Genomic DNA, 18371 nt, shown 5'->3' on the forward strand with positions numbered 1-18371 from the left:
TGTAGACTGTCCCTAGCTGCCCTGCCTTTGAAAACAAACAGTGCTTTTCAGTGAATAAGTTATTAGGAAGGAGCTGACAGCACAGTGATCTGCATTTTTATCTCAGTTGTTTTTGTCTGGTTTAAAATCATTAGCACCTGACAGTAGTTCCAATGCTAACACAATGAGAAAGGGCAATTCTCCCAGATGAGGTTCCTGTCCAATAGGAGACAATCTGTGTGGACACACTATCTTAGGAACAAAGAGATTTGCAAATTTTCAGAGCATACCCTAGTGCCTTAACAGACAGAATGGCTAATAAGGCTTTTGTGATAGAAATTATGTAATAACAGAACTTCTTAAAAGTGACAACTATTATTTTTTTAATTTAGAGAATAAGTTTAGAATAAAGTGGCTAAATTCAAGAGTTTCTATTGAAAGATTACCTGTTTCAAAAATTCCCTGGTTCAAAAGCTGTCTGTGGAATTTACAATTGCTTTCATTAACTAAACTATAAAATAGAAAATCAAAATTGGCTATGAATTCAGATAATTCTGATACAAAATTTAGCCATTGTACTTTTTTTTTTTTTAATGGAAACATCACTTTTATTGACAGTTTAGGACCACAACGACAGTTTCAAAGAATAGAAATAAGACAATCCCAACACAAGAGAATATAAACTGCATCGACAAGTCGATACTCTCTTTTCACTCTTAGCCTCTCCCTCAACATTGTCTGCTCCAACATCCTCACAATTCTTCTCAAGGGCAGCTGTGTCCTCTTGGGCCTCAGAAAACTTTCCTTCATCCATTCCTCAACCATGTATCAGTGAACAAAGGCATATTTGGCAACCATCAGGTCTAACTGTGGTCCAGGCCTCAGCAAGGGCTGTGGTATTCAGGCATATAGCCCAATGAACCGTGGCCAGGTCTCCACTCAGCACCACAGTGGGAAGCTGGTAACTAATGTCAACCTTGAAGCAAATAGGGCACCCATGTACAAACTGCTTGGGGTGCTTGGTCTTGATGGTGGCAATGGCAACACAGCACTGACATCTTTGGGAACCACATCACCACAGTACAACAGGCAGCAAGCCATGTATTTAAAGGATCACATTTCACCGTCTGGTTGGAGGGCTCAAAGCAAGCTTTGGTGACCTCTGCTATAGTAAGCTGTTCATAGTAGGCTTTCTGATGATGAGGGACAGAACTAGATGCAGGGATAGGGCACCAGGTTGATCTGGAATTCTGTCAGATCAACATTCAAAGCTCCATCGAATCTGAGGGAAGCAGTGATACTTGAGATTAGTGTAGGCTGGGCATTCAATGTCAAGGTTTCTACAACAGTTGTCATAGATGGCCTTATTGCCTACCACGAAGACACAGTCAAAGTGCTCCAGGGTGGTATAGGCTGTGGAGATGGAGTTGTAGGGCTCAACTAAGGCTGTTGAAACCTGGGGGGCTGGGTCGATGAAAAACTCTAGCTTGGATTTCTTGTCAGAATCCACTGAGAGCCATTCTATCAGAAGGGAGGTAAGCCCAGAACTGGTTCCCCCACTAAAGCTGTGGACAGCCAGGAAGCCCTGCAGACCTGTGTACTGGTCAGCCAGCTTTGCAAACTCGGTCCAAGATGAGGTCAATGATCTCCTTGCCAATGGTGTTGTATTCATGGGCATAGTTATTGGCAGAATCTTCCTTGCTTGTGATGAGCCATTGTACTTTGAAATATATGTCAAAATTGTTTAAGCAATTGATGTGTCTCAGACATGGTTCCTACTCAAGTAAAATAAGGACAACACTGAATGTTTACTTTATATTGTTGCCATGGTTTTATTTGCTTGCTTATTTTTTCTAAAATATAAGCCACAAGTGTATACTTCTTTTACATTTTTTTTCTTTTTGTGATGTATCATTTGATATAAATATTGTAAAACAAGTTAAGCTTGACTTATAAGCAAAAGTTAACAGGAGAGGTGGAGAAAACACAGGTAACATAAGGTGGTTCTGAGGATAAAGTGGGAATTCTTTGGGTAGATAGGACGAGAGAGGTTATTTCAGGTAGAGGAAAACCATGCACAAAAGATTAGATGTATGAAAAAGCTCTGAGTAGTCAGACTCTGGGAATTCAAGAGTACAAAAAAAGCTTCAAGACATTTGAAAGGTGTGATCACAAAGAGCAATCTGTACCAATAGAAGGAAACTGGATTTATTTTTCAGATAGTGGGAAGTTAATTGAAGCTTTTTTTTTTTCTTCTAACATATTAAAAGAACTAATCAGGACACAGTGTAAAGGCTAGATTAAAAATTTGGAAGGGAATCAGGGGCAGAATCATCCAATTTCAACACAGGAATTTAGGTGAGCACATTCAATCAATATAAATTGCATATAATAATGCCCAATTGGAAGCAAAACCAATTTCAAAAATAGAAAATTAGTGAAACAAATTAAGGTACACCTTTATTAGTAAAGTAGGCACAATTCTTGTAAGCTACTATGCAGGTATAAAAAAATATTTTCTCAGCTTAATTTTTATTCTTCAAGAATAAGTAGAAACATTCTGGGAATTTACAAAAGTTGGTGAGAATGATCATCTCTAGACATTGGCACTGTGGTTGTGCTTTCTTTTCCTTTTCTTATTCCTACACCTCTTTGCTCTGAGCATTGTAACTTCTAAGTTTTTATAATTTGCATTTCTTTCCTTTGTATTAAAAATGCCCTTAGTTTTTATTTTGTTCAAAGCTGTGGAGGGCAGAAGAGTAAGAGATGGCAGCTGGAAAAAGATACAAGGTCAAAGAAGGATTTGTTTGGAATGGAAGAAATTTGTTCATGTTTATAATTGAAAGGAAGGAGCCAGTAGAGAAGGAAAGACAGAAGATATGGGGAGAAAGGGGTCATTGTTGGGGCAAGATCTTAGAGAAAAACAGGAGTGAAATCTAGCATCAAGGATATGGTTAGAGGAATTGCCACAATCCAGAAAAGAAATACTTCTTTTGTTCAAGGAAAAAGATGTGTTTTACATCTAAACATTTATAGAAGAGCAGAAACAGGGCCAGGGAGAAGATGAGGATGGTGATGTGAGTACATCTTCCTGGGGACAGGCATTGGTCTCTACAAATGCTTGAGACAAATGGTGTGCATCGCTGTTACAAGAATAGAGGCTCTAACTGAAGATATGGAAATTGCCATATGGCATTGAATAGCCAGTTGAGGCTAAGCAACACATTTGTAAACGTTTCTCTGGTTGCGTTATGAGTAGAGATAGATTCAAGTTCCAAATTTTGAGAGAAACAGAGGCAAAAGGTTTGAATCTACCAGGATTTCAGAAATTTAGTAATTGCCAAAAAATACACATGAAACTTTCACAGGATGATAAACCAACAGATGGTTCAAAGGTATTTGTCTCCTACTTCAATGACTGAGGTCACATCTTTTCGGAATCACCGAAATTACCAATAACCCACTGTGTTTTCTCTATGACCTCATCTGAGCAGCATAATGTTGGATTCTTGCTTTTCAAAGAAGACAATCATCCTTTCTAGAAATTTAGAGTAATCAATAAAATAATATTTCTTCCTTTCAGCATCAAAGGAAAAGACCTCCCAATCAGGTTATGACCTTCCTAATCAGAATAAACAATGCCTTCCTTTGCAGCAGAAGCTTATAAATCTCCCACTACACTTTCCTGTAGCCGGTTGTGATTTGTACATATTTAATCTCCCCATGATCTTGCCTTTTTGTTGGGGCTTCCAGCTTTATTTTTCTCGGAGATAACAACAGAGTCTAGAAGCTATCTAATTCCTTAGCTGTTGTGTTTTTCCCTTCTCAGTCCTAGAGCCGTTCCGAAACATAGCTCTACTCAAAAGGAATATTTACAGCCAGCAATTTACATATTTGCTGAGAAAAAGCAGCTGCAGATAGATACTGCAGTGCCTTTCACATTTGTAGAGAGGATCTTAATAAAAATAAAATAGCTCCTTAAAGACACAAACAGATGTGAAGAAACCCATAAAATCATGTTCAAATTCAAAACCACAGTCTTTGCTTGCACTCATCAATGGCAGGCCCTATCAATTTATGTTAAAATACATACATCAATACTACATTTAAATATATATATATATATATTCCCTAATGGTAGTTACCAGGAATTGGGGTTGGGGTAGGGTGAGGAAATCTTGCCAGTAGAACATCAAAGTTTAGTTAGATAGGAAGAAGAAATTCCAAGAGCGCTATAGAACATGGTGACTGTAGTTAGTAACAATAGTTATCTTAGTAATAATAATTTTCTTGAAAATGACTGAAAGAGTAGACATGAAATGATCTCACTCCCAAAAAAATTATACACATGGAAAATGACACATGTGTTAATTAGCTCAGGTTAGCAATTCAACAATACATATATTTCAAAACAACTTGTACATAGTACATACACACAATTTTTATTTATTAATTGGAATACATTAATTAAATAAACCCCAAATTTTTTAATTTTTAAAAAAACCTAGACTCCATGACTACTGTAGAGATTAAGATGGAAATCATAAGATTCATGGAAACTAATGATAATGAGTACAGAAATTTCCTTAATCTACGGGATACTTCAAAAGCAGTCATAAGAGGGACATTCATAGCAATTAGTGTGCATAAGAAAAAGATAGAAAGGTAACAAAGAACAATCTAAAATGATACCTCAGGAAATTGGAAAAAGAACAACAAAATAATCAAAAAAAATGCCAGAAGAAAAGAAATAATAAAGACTCAAGGAGAAATAAATGAAATAGAAAATAAGCAAACTATACAGAAAACAAATGAAAGCAAAAGTTGGCTCTTTGAAAAGATAAACAAAACTGCTACACTGTTAGCCATACTAGTTAAGAAAAAGAGAGAAAGGAACTAGATAAGTCAAATTTGCAACAAGTTGTGCAATATTACAACAGATATAACAGAAATACAAAATATCATTAGAGGATACTATGAGCAACTCTATGCCAACAAAGAAGAAAACCAGGATGAGATGGACAAATTCCTGGACACATATAATGGACACATATAACCTACCAAGATTGACTTAGGAAGACATAGAAAGTCTGAGAAGGCCTATAACAAGCAATGAGATTGAATCAGCAATAAATAACCTCCCAACAAAGAAAAGTCCAGGCCCTGATGGCTTCACTGCCGAATTTTACAAAACTTTTAAAGAAGAGGTAACCCCCATTCTACTCATACTGTTTCTAGAGATCCAAAAGGAAGGAACCCTTCCAAATTCATTCTATGAAGCCTCCATAACCCTCATTTCCAAAACAGATAACAGTATGACAAAAAAAGGAACACTACAGACCTATATTCCTGATGAAAAATGCAAAAATTCTCAACAAGATACTTGCTAACCATATTCTACAGCATATAAAAAAGATTATTAATCATGACCAGGTAGGCTCTATTCCAGGGATCCAAGGGTGGTTCAATATATGCAAACCCATAAATATAATACACCATATTAACAGAAAGAAAGGTAAAAACAATATGATCATTTCAGTGGGTGTAGAAAAAGCATTCAACGAAGCATTTGACAAAATATAACATTCCTTTATGATTAAGACTCTCAGGAAAATTGTCATAGAAGGATTGTTTCTCAGCATAATAAAAGCCATCTAGGAAAAACCTATAGCTAACATTACACTGAATGGGGAAAAGCTGAAAGCTTTTCCACTAAAAACTGGTACAAGACAAGGTTGCCCACTTTCTCCACTCCTATTCAATATAGTACTGGAATCCTAGTCAACGCAATCAGACAAGAGAAGGAAATAAAAGACATTCCAAGAGGGAAAGAAGTCCTGAAATTATCTGTTTGCTGATGACATCATTGAATGCATAGAAGATCCAATAGTATCCATGAAAAAACTTCTCAAAGTAATAAATGCATACAGTAAAGTGGCAGGATACAAAGTTAACTTACAAAAAGCTATAGCATTTCTATATACAAACAAAAAGCAGACAGAGACAGAACTGAAGAAAGTTATTCCATTTTCCATAACCACAAGAAGCATAAGACACTTTGTAATAAAGCTAACCAAGGAAGTCAAAGACCTCTACAAGGAAAACTATGACAATCTTAAAAAAGGAAATTGAAAAGAACACTAAAAAGTGAAGGGCAACCCATGTTCCTGAATTGGCAGAATCAATATATTCAAAATGGCAATTCTACCCAAAATAATCTATATGCAATCCCTATAAAATTACAAGAGACATTCTTTACAGATCTAGAAAAGATAATCAAAGAATTTGTCTGGAACCATAAAAGACCCCGTATTGCTAAAGTCATCCTGTGCAAGAAGACTGGAGTAGGTGGCATCTCATTTTCTGACACCAAAATATATTACAAAGCTGTGATAATAAAAACAGCATGGTATTGGCACAAAAACAGATATGAGGACCAATGGAACAGAGTAGAAACTCCAGAAATAAACCCCAAAACATACAGCCAATTCATATTTGACAAAGGGTACCTGTCAATCCAGTGGGAAAAGAGAAACCTCTTTAGCAAATGGTGCTGGAAAAACTGGATATCCACCTGCAGAAAGATTCATCTAAACCCCTATCTGTCACCATTAACAAAAATAAAATCAAAGCAAATAAAAAATCTAAACCCAAGACTGCTAACTATAAAACTACTGGTAGAAAACACTGGGGAAACTCTGGGAGACACTGGGTAGGCAAAGACTTCTTAAGCAAGATGTCCAAAGCACAGGCAATAATCCCCAAAATAGACAGGTGTGATTACATCAGATTAAGAAGTTTCTGCACAGCAAAGGACACAGTAATTAGTGTGAATGGGAGAGAGTTTTTGATAAGTGTGCCTCAGATAAGGGACTGATAACCAGAATGCACAGAGAACTCAAGCAGCTTACCCAGAAGAAAATGATTAACCCAATTAAAAGATGGGAACATGGGCTAAATAAATAACACTCTAAGGAACACATATGAACAGCCAAAAAGCATGAAAAATACTGAACATCCCTCATTATAAGGGAGATGTAGATCAAAACCACAATGAGATACCACCTAACCCCAGTCAGAATGACAAAGAGAGAAAGAAAGAAAGAAAGAAAGAAAGAAAGAAAGAAAGAAAGAAAGAAAGAAAGAAAGAAAGAAAGAAAGAAAGAAAGAAAGAAAGAAAGAAAGAAAGGTAAGTGCTGGAGAGGATGTGGTAAAAGGGTGACATTCCTCCACTGTTGGTAGAAATTTAAATTGGTCCAGCCACTGTAGAAAACAATATGGAGGTTCCTCAAAGACCTTCACATAGAACTACCATAATATCCATCAATTCCACTCCTGGGTATCTACCCAAAGGACAGAAGAGCACTCAGTCAGAAAAGCACTTGCACAACTATTTCCGTTGCAGCATTATTCATGATTGCTAAGACATGGAACCAACCCGAATGTCCACAAACATATGAATGGATTGAAAAATTGTGGCATATATATTCCACAGAATACTATTCAGCCATAAAAAAAACAACAGGGCCCTGAAATTCTATTGAAAGTGCACGAATATGGAAGATTTGTTGCTGAATGAAGCAAGTCAGGCTTTGAAAGAGAGACATTGTATGTCTCCACTTAATATATACTGACTGTCCACACTCTATGGTAGAGACTGAAAGACTCGAGAACATAAAAGCATTAAAAATTGTAATGGACACTAGAGAAGAAGTGGAAAGAGAGTGTAGGAGGGGAAGAGTGTAGGAAAGGAATTTTTGGGGGGAAAATGTGGAGGTAAGACTTGTGGAACACAAATAAGGTTTTCTATCTATTGATGAGGATGTGTATGATAGTCTCAACTGGGCTGGACTGAGGTGTACATCATGCTGGGTAAAATCTCTTCACAATCTAAATGATGTACAGTGATTTAATGTATAAATAATAATTTTAAAATTTAATAAAAATGAAAAATAAACCTAGGCTATTAATCATTATAGTGAAAAAAAAAATACACATTCCCAGAATCTTATGCCAAGAGTGTAGAAATCTATAATCCATGCTAGTGCCTTCTCAATGTTAATGTACATATGAATCATCCAGGAAAATTACTGAGTATGGAGATTCTGATTCAGTAGGTCAAGAATGGGATGGATCCTACACTTCTAACAAGTTTGCAGGCTATGCCTGGGGCCGTAAGGAAAGGAAGAGACTAGGAGGAAAGAAGCCATATCACTATCTTCTGAATGATTTTTGCACAGTCGGCTCAGGAGCAATAGGTTGATAAGCATTTAGGGATTATCACTCACTGTTCTCTGGCTATTAGCTTGTGCTCTCTTGTTTTATAGCAGTGATTTATCTGTGCAAACATTCAATTTGTACCTTCTACTAACTAGTAAATCAGTGAAAAGAACCACAATATTTCATATTTGCACCCTGCAGAGACAACACCCAAGACATTATGATGATAAGGAATTAAAAAAAAAAAAAGAATGAAGCTGCTGCTGTAATACTGAATTGTCATAGAGAAGTGATTAAAAATTTGCTGCTGTAATAAATGCTCAGTGGAAAGGAAGGGTGATTTGGGGGAACCAGCAGTTAGCTAATGGCTATGTCGCTGGACTCCCACGTACTCGACCGTGGTTCGCGTCCCGGACCCAGTGGCTTAAAACTCACGCTGGGCGCGTGTGCGTGCATGCCCAAGATCCTGAGAGGAGAATGGAGGAGAAGGGATTGTGGCGTGACCATCCCCCCTGGGGGGTGAGTTCTTGCTTTCTGTCTCTATGTCTCTGTCTGTCTGGCGAGCGCACGCACCCTATAGTGAAAAAACCTCTCCAAAAAAAGGAAAAAAGAAAGAAAGAGCAATTTTAATTTTTGAGTTTTTATTTGCATGTCAACATATGCAGTTTTCATTAAGTACGACAGGATACACATTAAAAGCCACGGCTTGGCCCCTCTGGTGACACTTCCTTGATGTTTCTCTGTCGTATTTATTATTCATCTGGCTTTGGCTTTGCGTTTATTACCAGGTGTCTTGCTTTCTTCTGCCCACACCTGATTTCAGGACACCACGGTCAAATGCTCTGCTTGTCCAACTCTCTGCATCCCACTGCACCCTATTTTGAACACCTGAAATGTATAAAATCTAAGGTTAACAGGTATGTTGTTCTTTGGGGCAGGAAAATATAAAACCTGAGCTCTAGGAACGTAGGTTATTTCCTGTTTTTATTGGTTATAAAGCTTTCCAAATGGGAGCAGGTGGTACACACAGAGAGACAGAATTAACTAATCCCTAGCACGCCTCTTTCCTAGATGAGGACTAGTCTCCCCTTTCATGGAGAAACCACATGACAGCACCTGCACAGAAACTCACTGCAGTGCTCGAAACCATTGTAGCTGTACAATTCAATGATTTTAATAAATGTATCCACTTTTGCATTTGCCACTATAATCCAGATTTACAACATTTCTACTACTCCAGTAAGATTCCCTTCCTCATGCTCCTTTACCGTTAATCCCTCTTTGCACTTCAAACAGGAAAATCACTCATTTATTTTCTATCTTTATAGATTTTATTCCCTAGATATTTTGAGTAAGTGGAATAACTCAATTATGTGCCCATCTGTACCAACCTGGCTTATTTTACTTGGTATAATGGAATCAAGATTTGTTTACGTTAGAACCTGTGTCAATACTTTATTTTCGCCGAAGAGTATTTCATTGCATTGACATCCCAGATTTTATTTATTTCTTCACTAGTTAATGGACATTTTAGTAGTTCCCACTTTTTGGCTATTGTGCCAAATGCCGCTTTGAACATATATAGACAAACATTTTTGTTTATTGGGTTAATGCCCAGGAGTGAAATTATCAGGTTGTATGGTGAATTTATGTTTGTCTTACTGAGACAGTTCCAAAGGGTTTTCAACAGTAGCTATACCATTTTACATTCCAGCCAGCAATGGATGAAAGTTCTCTTTTCTTTCCATCCTCAACAATTGTCATTGTCATCTTCTGTTTATTATCACCATCCTCACGGGGGTGAGATAGTATCTGGCTGAGGCTTAAACTTGCCTTTTTCTAAGAACTGATTTGAGCATCTGTTGGTGTGCTTGCTGGCTATTTCTGGATCTTTGCTGAATGTTTCATTTGAGGTGTTTTTTTTTAATGCAAAATGGACATAATACTTCTCTCTCCAAATCTATCTTATTTACACATGTGACGACAACATAAAACTTTTTTTTTTTTGGAGAGGTTTTTGCTATGGGCCATGTGCATTTTCCAGAAAGTCAGAGAGAGACAGAGAGTCAGAAAGCAAGATTGGCCACACCTCAATCCCTTCACCTCCATTCTCCTCTCGAGATCTTAGACACGCACGCACATGTGTCCAAAGTGAGCTTAAGCCACCAGGTCCAGGACTCAAACCGTGGTCGACTACATGGGAGTCCAGCGACATAGCCATTACGTCAACTGCTGGTCCTGATAACATGAAACTTTTAATCTTCAGCCACTTTGCAAATAGAAAAAAGATTTATCATAGTAGTGTTAAATATAACAATAAATACTTTTAAAAGAAATCTGTGCTTTATTTTACAGTGTGCAATAAAAATGCTTTATTAATCTGGAAGTTTTCCACTAATTAACTTGAATTTCAATTGGCATATTTTTTTTTCTTTACTCTTTTTGCTATCCTCCCTTATACTCCCCTTCTTCATAAGCCTAAACTTCATGACCTTCTATAATGGCATTGGGAACAGATGGTGCAGTGTCTATAAAAGAGAAAGGGAAACAGACCTGTCAGAAGTGAGGTAAGTAAACAGAGTACATGAATGGTGAGAACTGAAATGAAGTGTTAAGTACAAATTAAAAATAGAAAGTGTGACTATGAAACCTGTTTTGGAAACAGAAAATCTCTTTAGAATAGGACTGATAAAATTGTGTGTAAGCCAAGGAATATTTTTATTTACTTTTGGAACATGGCCATACAAAATTATTGAGGACAATAGACACAATATTCACCAACAATGAAATTAAATAGAAGTTATTTAGATTATTTAGTAACAGTCCAGAATTTTATATGGGAATATTTTATTTCCTGTTTTGTCTTTGTGAAATTAAAAAAATGGTCATTTACATGATAAAACCAAAGCATAATTATCTTCACCAATTCTCTTTTTAAGTATAGTCACAACTTGCAAAGAAGCCAGATGGTGCCATTTTTTAGTTCCATGTGTTTCTTCTATTGGTAAGAGAATATGCAGAATAATTACCGTTGCTACCTATAATATGTATTATTGCTTTGAATTGAGCTAGAAGACTCCTAGCTCAAGTTGTTATTGTTGTGGTTTTTATGCTTCATTTGTTCCTTACTTGGTTTTCTATTTTCCTATCTATATTTGAAAAAAAAATTCTTAAGATTTACTCAAATTCCCATTTCTTCTTCACAACAGAATAGGGAGGAAAACATAAACTATTTTTATTATGATGGGAGAAAATTCATTTCTTAGTTTATAAAAAAATTCTTGAGGGCATGTGTGCTCCCCAGAGAGAAGGGAGGGGGGAGAAGAGAGCGAGAAAGAGAAAGTATCTCAGAGTAGGGCATAGTCATGCCACAACCCCTCCTCCTCTGTTTTTTCATCGAAACAGGATGCTGGGCACACATGCATGTGCACCTGGCATGTTTTTTAAGCCACTCAAGTTAGGAGTCAAGCCATGGTCAGCCATGAGGTATTCAACTTCCTTAACCACTAGGCTATATGTCTGGCTTCAAAACTATTGTTATTTTTTTAATCTTTGGGTTCATGTGTTATTTGTGTAGAAATTCAAAGTGGCTCCACCTGTGCAGCTACTCACAATGAATGTGACACAGAAGAAAACGCCAGAGAAAACAAACATGTCAGACGTGCTCACAAAAGTGTCTCCAATGCCTGGAGCAGTCTTTCATACAAAGTTGAAAAGCCATAAATGTTTGTTAACTGATTATATGACTAAGTAAGAGTTAGAAGACCAAGATAAAGTATCCTGCAAATTTAAATAAATTAGTTCTTGTGTGATGTGAAAACACTCTAATTTTCAAGAAAGTTAAATCACGGAGGAAAAAGAGAAAAACAACACAACTCAAATTTGAAACTTGACCAGAAGACCTAGAAAATCAGTTGAATGTCATCAGTCTTGGTGCTGTGATTCGAGGTCCTTCATGTTAGGAGATAACTGTCCATTAGATAGAAGTTGCAAAAATCATGCACATTTTGACCTTCCTAGCCCTCCAATCCCCAGCCTCACCTCTACATACCTGCAAGAGAACATAGTGGTTTACGACAGTTGAGTGCAATGTTGAGTGGAGAGCGCACAGAAAACAGGCAGCTGACAATTTGCAACTTGGCTGTATCTTCCAAGGGTCATTTCTTCTTTCTTCAAATCTATCCCTGCCTGAAACACCAGTTATTGATATTTATAATAAAAAGTAATTGTAAAAGTTTATAGATTTCTCTGTTCACCGTCAAACAACAGCTAATAATGACATATACTAATCCTATAAATAAACCATACTGGAACCAGCACTTGGCATAATGGCTATGTCACTGGACTCCCATATAGTTGACCATGGTTCAAGTCCCAGACCTGGTGGCTTAAGCTCCCACCAAGCGTGTGTGCTTGCATCCCCAGGATCCTGAGAAGACAATGGAGGAGAAGGGATTGCGGCATGGCCATCCCCCTAGGGGATGATTTCTTGCTTTCTGTTTCTCTGTCTCTGTCTTTCTGGCGAGTGCAAAAAACTCGCAAAATAATAAATAATAATAATAGTAGTAATAATAATTCCATGCTTATATTATGCCCAGTATCCTGCTAAATTTGATTTTCTAAAGCTCGGGTTAACTACCAACATGAGTCTAATATCCATTCATGCAGATCAATATTTATTTACTCCAAGAACTATAAGAAGTAGTAAATAATTCTTAAAATAAAAAATCTTTTTAAATGTATGTTTGGCCTTGCTTTAAGGTTTTCTTTTGAAACCTGGAAAGTGTCCTAAGTTATTTAATTAAGCTTATGTTAAGAAAGAGCACATAATTGATGTAGGAAGGGAAGAGATAAAAGTATAATAAAAGTGGTAAAAACTGGCCTTGGATTTTAGGGTTGCTCTTTTCATCCTAGTGTGGACAATGGCAAGCTTTCTAGAATGATTCTATGTAAGTATCATGCATAGATAGCATTCAATGGTGATTACTAATAATACCTTTGCAGGTTTTCTGATGTACCAAACTTTCGTACACCTTACATTTCATATTAATACACACCTCAGAGGGCTGGCCCATGGGCTAGCAGTGAGGAAGACAGATTCCACATGGTCAGCCCTGTGGTTCAAATACTAGACCCAGCAGCTTGAAAAACATGCTGGGTAAGTGTGTATACATGCCCACAATTCTGACGGGATAGAGAAATACAGGAGAAAGCACTGTGGCATGACAACACCCACTGGGGATGCTTTCTCCCTCTCTGTCTTTCTCTCTCTCCCTATGGCAAGTAAATGCACCCCCAAGTTAAAAAAAATACATATCTCACAGCTTAATTATGAAAGTTATTATACCCATTTACAAATGATAAAATTGACACACAACACTTAACTTAGTCAAGGAAATACAAGTAAGTGGGAAAGCCAAGGTGTAAACCTGCTTTATCTGACTCCAAATGTTACATGCTTTTGAGATGTATCTTTGATTCACAGGTGGGAGAGTTCTTATGAAGAGGCTTTAGAATAATAAAATCAATATGAATTAGTTGTTTTAATAATTTATAGTTGCATAAAACAAATAATTACATCTCTAAGAAGTATGAATGGAGAGATATGTTTTATTGCTATTTTTCTTCATTAAAATTTCTTAGATGTTGACAGAATATTTTGAAACCAAGACTCTAAGAAAGACAGTGAAGCAATATTTTTTGTCCCAAAACTTAACAGGCCTTACTCCCATTTCTTTATTTATTTCAGCATATTGTTTCTCTCCGGTAATACGTAAATTAAAAGTGGCTAGCAAGCATACAGTAAATAGATTAGGGATAGTTTATACAGTAAATAAGGATAGATTGTTTAACCTTTAACTTCAGACACAGTATAAAGGCCCTGAAATTCCACTCTTTAGCTTGTTTATTTTTGTCTTATTGGAGGAAGATTTCTCAAGGCCATTCTTGACCACAACACTTTCACCTGTGAGTGAGAACCACGTGACTTGAAAGAACATCTCACTTTGGATACATAAATGATGCTACTTAACAATAGACACATGTATGATGCATTCATTTTCTATCGTATTGTATGGGAGAGATTTAGTTGTTTTGTCCTTTGTGGATGATCAAACAGGAAAGTTTCTGTCAATGAAATGCAATTCTGGAATGCAGAGGGAGCCAATTTTTGTACTGAGCTAAACTTCTTGGATAGATGTCATCTTCACCACAATCTAGAAAGGTCAATTCTAGTATATTACTGCAGAATTTTCTCCATGACAGACTACAAAGACTGTGAGGATCTCATAGGAAGGTTGGACACAACTGGAAGATTGTGTTGTGGCTTTGTGTTGTGAGTCTAAGTAAATCTTTTGATAGAAGTGCAAAGTCCACCCACTGCATTTTTTTTTTTTAATGGTGGAAAAATGTGTATTTAGAATTAGCTAGCTGGACTTGCTTTAGATGATCCCAATTTTGTTGGCAACATCCAGAGCTTCATAATCGGGAGCCAGTCACACATACGCCTTCTTCTCTCCGTCAGGCCTGAGTAGAGTGTTGACCTTGGCCACATCGGTATCATAGAGCTTCTTCACAGCCTGTTTGATCTGGTGCTTGTTGGCCTTGACATACACAATGAACACAGTGTGTTGCTGTCTTCTGTCTTCCTCATGGCAGACTCAGTTGTCAGGGGGAACTTGATGATGGCATAGTGATCAATCTTGTATCTCCTGGGGGGCACTCTTTCGAGGATATTTAGGCTGCTTCCGCAGCCTGAGTGTCTTGTGCCTCCCCAGAAGGTGGGTGATGTACAGATCTTCTTTTTTTGAAAATTCATTTCTTAGTTTATAAAAAAATTCTTGAGGGCATGTGTGCTCCCCAGAGAGAAGGGAGGGGGGAGAAGAGAGCGAGAAAGAGAAAGTATCTCAGAGTAGGGCATAGTCATGCCACAACCCCTCCTCCTCTGTTTTTTCATCGAAACAGGATGCTGGGCACACATGCATGTGCACCTGGCATGTTTTTTAAGCCACTCAAGTTAGGAGTCAAGCCATGGTCAGCCATGAGGTATTCAACTTCCTTAACCACTAGGCTATATGTCTGGCTTCAAAACTATTGTTATTTTTTTAATCTTTGGGTTCATGTGTTATTTGTGTAGAAATTCAAAGTGGCTCCACCTGTGCAGCTACTCACAATGAATGTGACACAGAAGAAAACGCCAGAGAAAACAAACATGTCAGACGTGCTCACAAAAGTGTCTCCAATGCCTGGAGCAGTCTTTCATACAAAGTTGGCAAGCCATAAATGTTTGTTAACTGATTATATGACTAAGTAAGAGTTAGAAGACCAAGATAAAGTATCCTGCAAATTTAAATAAATTAGTTCTTGTGTGATGTGAAAACACTCTAATTTTCAAGAAAGTTAAATCACGGAGGAAAAAGAGAAAAACAACACAACTCAAATTTGAAACTTGACCAGAAGACCTAGAAAATCAGTTGAATGTCATCAGTCTTGGTGCTGTGATTCGAGGTCCTTCATGTTAGGAGATAACTGTCCATTAGATAGAAGTTGCAAAAATCATGCACATTTTGACCTTCCTAGCCCTCCAATCCCCAGCCTCACCTCTACATACCTGCAAGAGAACATAGTGGTTTACGACAGTTGAGTGCAATGTTGAGTGGAGAGCGCACAGAAAACAGGCAGCTGACAATTTGCAACTTGGCTGTATCTTCCAAGGGTCATTTCTTCTTTCTTCAAATCTATCCCTGCCTGAAACACCAGTTATTGATATTTATAATAAAAAGTAATTGTAAAAGTTTATAGATTTCTCTGTTCACCGTCAAACAACAGCTAATAATGACATATACTAATCCTATAAATAAACCATACTGGAACCAGCACTTGGCATAATGGCTATGTCACTGGACTCCCATATAGTTGACCATGGTTCAAGTCCCAGACCTGGTGGCTTAAGCTCCCACCAAGCGTGTGTGCTTGCATCCCCAGGATCCTGAGAAGACAATGGAGGAGAAGGGATTGCGGCATGGCCATCCCCCTAGGGGATGATTTCTTGCTTTCTGTTTCTCTGTCTCTGTCTTTCTGGCGAGTGCAAAAAACTCGCAAAATAATAAATAATAATAATAGTAGTAATAATAATTCCATGCTTATATTATGCCCAGTATCCTGCTAAATTTGATTTTCTAAAGCTCGGGTTATCTACCAACATGAGTCTAATATCCATTCATGCAGATCAATATTTATTTACTCCAAGAACTATAAGAAGTAGTAAATAATTCTTAAAATAAAAAATCTTTTTAAATGTATGTTTGGCCTTGCTTTAAGGTTTTCTTTTGAAACCTGGAAAGTGTCCTAAGTTATTTAATTAAGCTTATGTTAAGAAAGAGCACATAATTGATGTAGGAAGGGAAGAGATAAAAGTATAATAAAAGTGGTAAAAACTGGCCTTGGATTTTAGGGTTGCTCTTTTCATCCTAGTGTGGACAATGGCAAGCTTTCTAGAATGATTCTATGTAAGTATCATGCATAGATAGCATTCAATGGTGATTACTAATAATACCTTTGCAGGTTTTCTGATGTACCAAACTTTCGTACACCTTACATTTCATATTAATACACACCTCAGAGGGCTGGCCCATGGGCTAGCAGTGAGGAAGACAGATTCCACATGGTCAGCCCTGTGGTTCAAATACTAGACCCAGCAGCTTGAAAAACATGCTGGGTAAGTGTGTATACATGCCCACAATTCTGACGGGATAGAGAAATACAGGAGAAAGCACTGTGGCATGACAACACCCACTGGGGATGCTTTCTCCCTCTCTGTCTTTCTCTCTCTCCCTATGGCAAGTAAATGCACCCCCAAGTTAAAAAAAATACATATCTCACAGCTTAATTATGAAAGTTATTATACCCATTTACAAATGATAAAATTGACACACAACACTTAACTTAGTCAAGGAAATACAAGTAAGTGGGAAAGCCAAGGTGTAAACCTGCTTTATCTGACTCCAAATGTTACATGCTTTTGAGATGTATCTTTGATTCACAGGTGGGAGAGTTCTTATGAAGAGGCTTTAGAATAATAAAATCAATATGAATTAGTTGTTTTAATAATTTATAGTTGCATAAAACAAATAATTACATCTCTAAGAAGTATGAATGGAGAGATATGTTTTATTGCTATTTTTCTTCATTAAAATTTCTTAGATGTTGACAGAATATTTTGAAACCAAGACTCTAAGAAAGACAGTGAAGCAATATTTTTTGTCCCAAAACTTAACAGGCCTTACTCCCATTTCTTTATTTATTTCAGCATATTGTTTCTCTCCGGTAATACGTAAATTAAAAGTGGCTAGCAAGCATACAGTAAATAGATTAGGGATAGTTTATACAGTAAATAAGGATAGATTGTTTAACCTTTAACTTCAGACACAGTATAAAGGCCCTGAAATTCCACTCTTTAGCTTGTTTATTTTTGTCTTATTGGAGGAAGATTTCTCAAGGCCATTCTTGACCACAACACTTTCACCTGTGAGTGAGAACCACGTGACTTGAAAGAACATCTCACTTTGGATACATAAATGATGCTACTTAACAATAGACACATGTATGATGCATTCATTTTCTATCGTATTGTATGGGAGAGATTTAGTTGTTTTGTCCTTTGTGGATGATCAAACAGGAAAGTTTCTGTCAATGAAATGCAATTCTGGAATGCAGAGGGAGCCAATTTTTGTACTGAGCTAAACTTCTTGGATAGATGTCATCTTCACCACAATCTAGAAAGGTCAATTCTAGTATATTACTGCAGAATTTTCTCCATGACAGACTACAAAGACTGTGAGGATCTCATAGGAAGGTTGGACACAACTGGAAGATTGTGTTGTGGCTTTGTGTTGTGAGTCTAAGTAAATCTTTTGATAGAAGTGCAAAGTCCACCCACTGCATTTTTTTTTTTTAATGGTGGAAAAATGTGTATTTAGAATTAGCTAGCTGGACTTGCTTTAGATGATCCCAATTTTGTTGGCAACATCCAGAGCTTCATAATCGGGAGCCAGTCACACATACGCCTTCTTCTCTCCGTCAGGCCTGAGTAGAGTGTTGACCTTGGCCACATCGGTATCATAGAGCTTCTTCACAGCCTGTTTGATCTGGTGCTTGTTGGCCTTGACATACAC

General features: G+C 37.2%; 1 pseudogene; it reads right to left on the bottom strand.

Annotated features, from left to right (window-relative positions):
* Positions 1 to 598: 598 nt before the first annotated feature.
* Positions 599 to 18371, bottom strand: part of LOC102502598 (tubulin alpha-8 chain pseudogene) — a 31072-nt pseudogene continuing 13299 nt past the window's right edge.

The sequence above is a fragment of the Tupaia chinensis genome, unplaced genomic scaffold (genome assembly GCF_000334495.1).
Source record: "Tupaia chinensis unplaced genomic scaffold, TupChi_1.0 Scaffold000618_1, whole genome shotgun sequence".
In the NCBI taxonomy this organism is placed as follows: domain Eukaryota; kingdom Metazoa; phylum Chordata; class Mammalia; order Scandentia; family Tupaiidae; genus Tupaia; species Tupaia belangeri.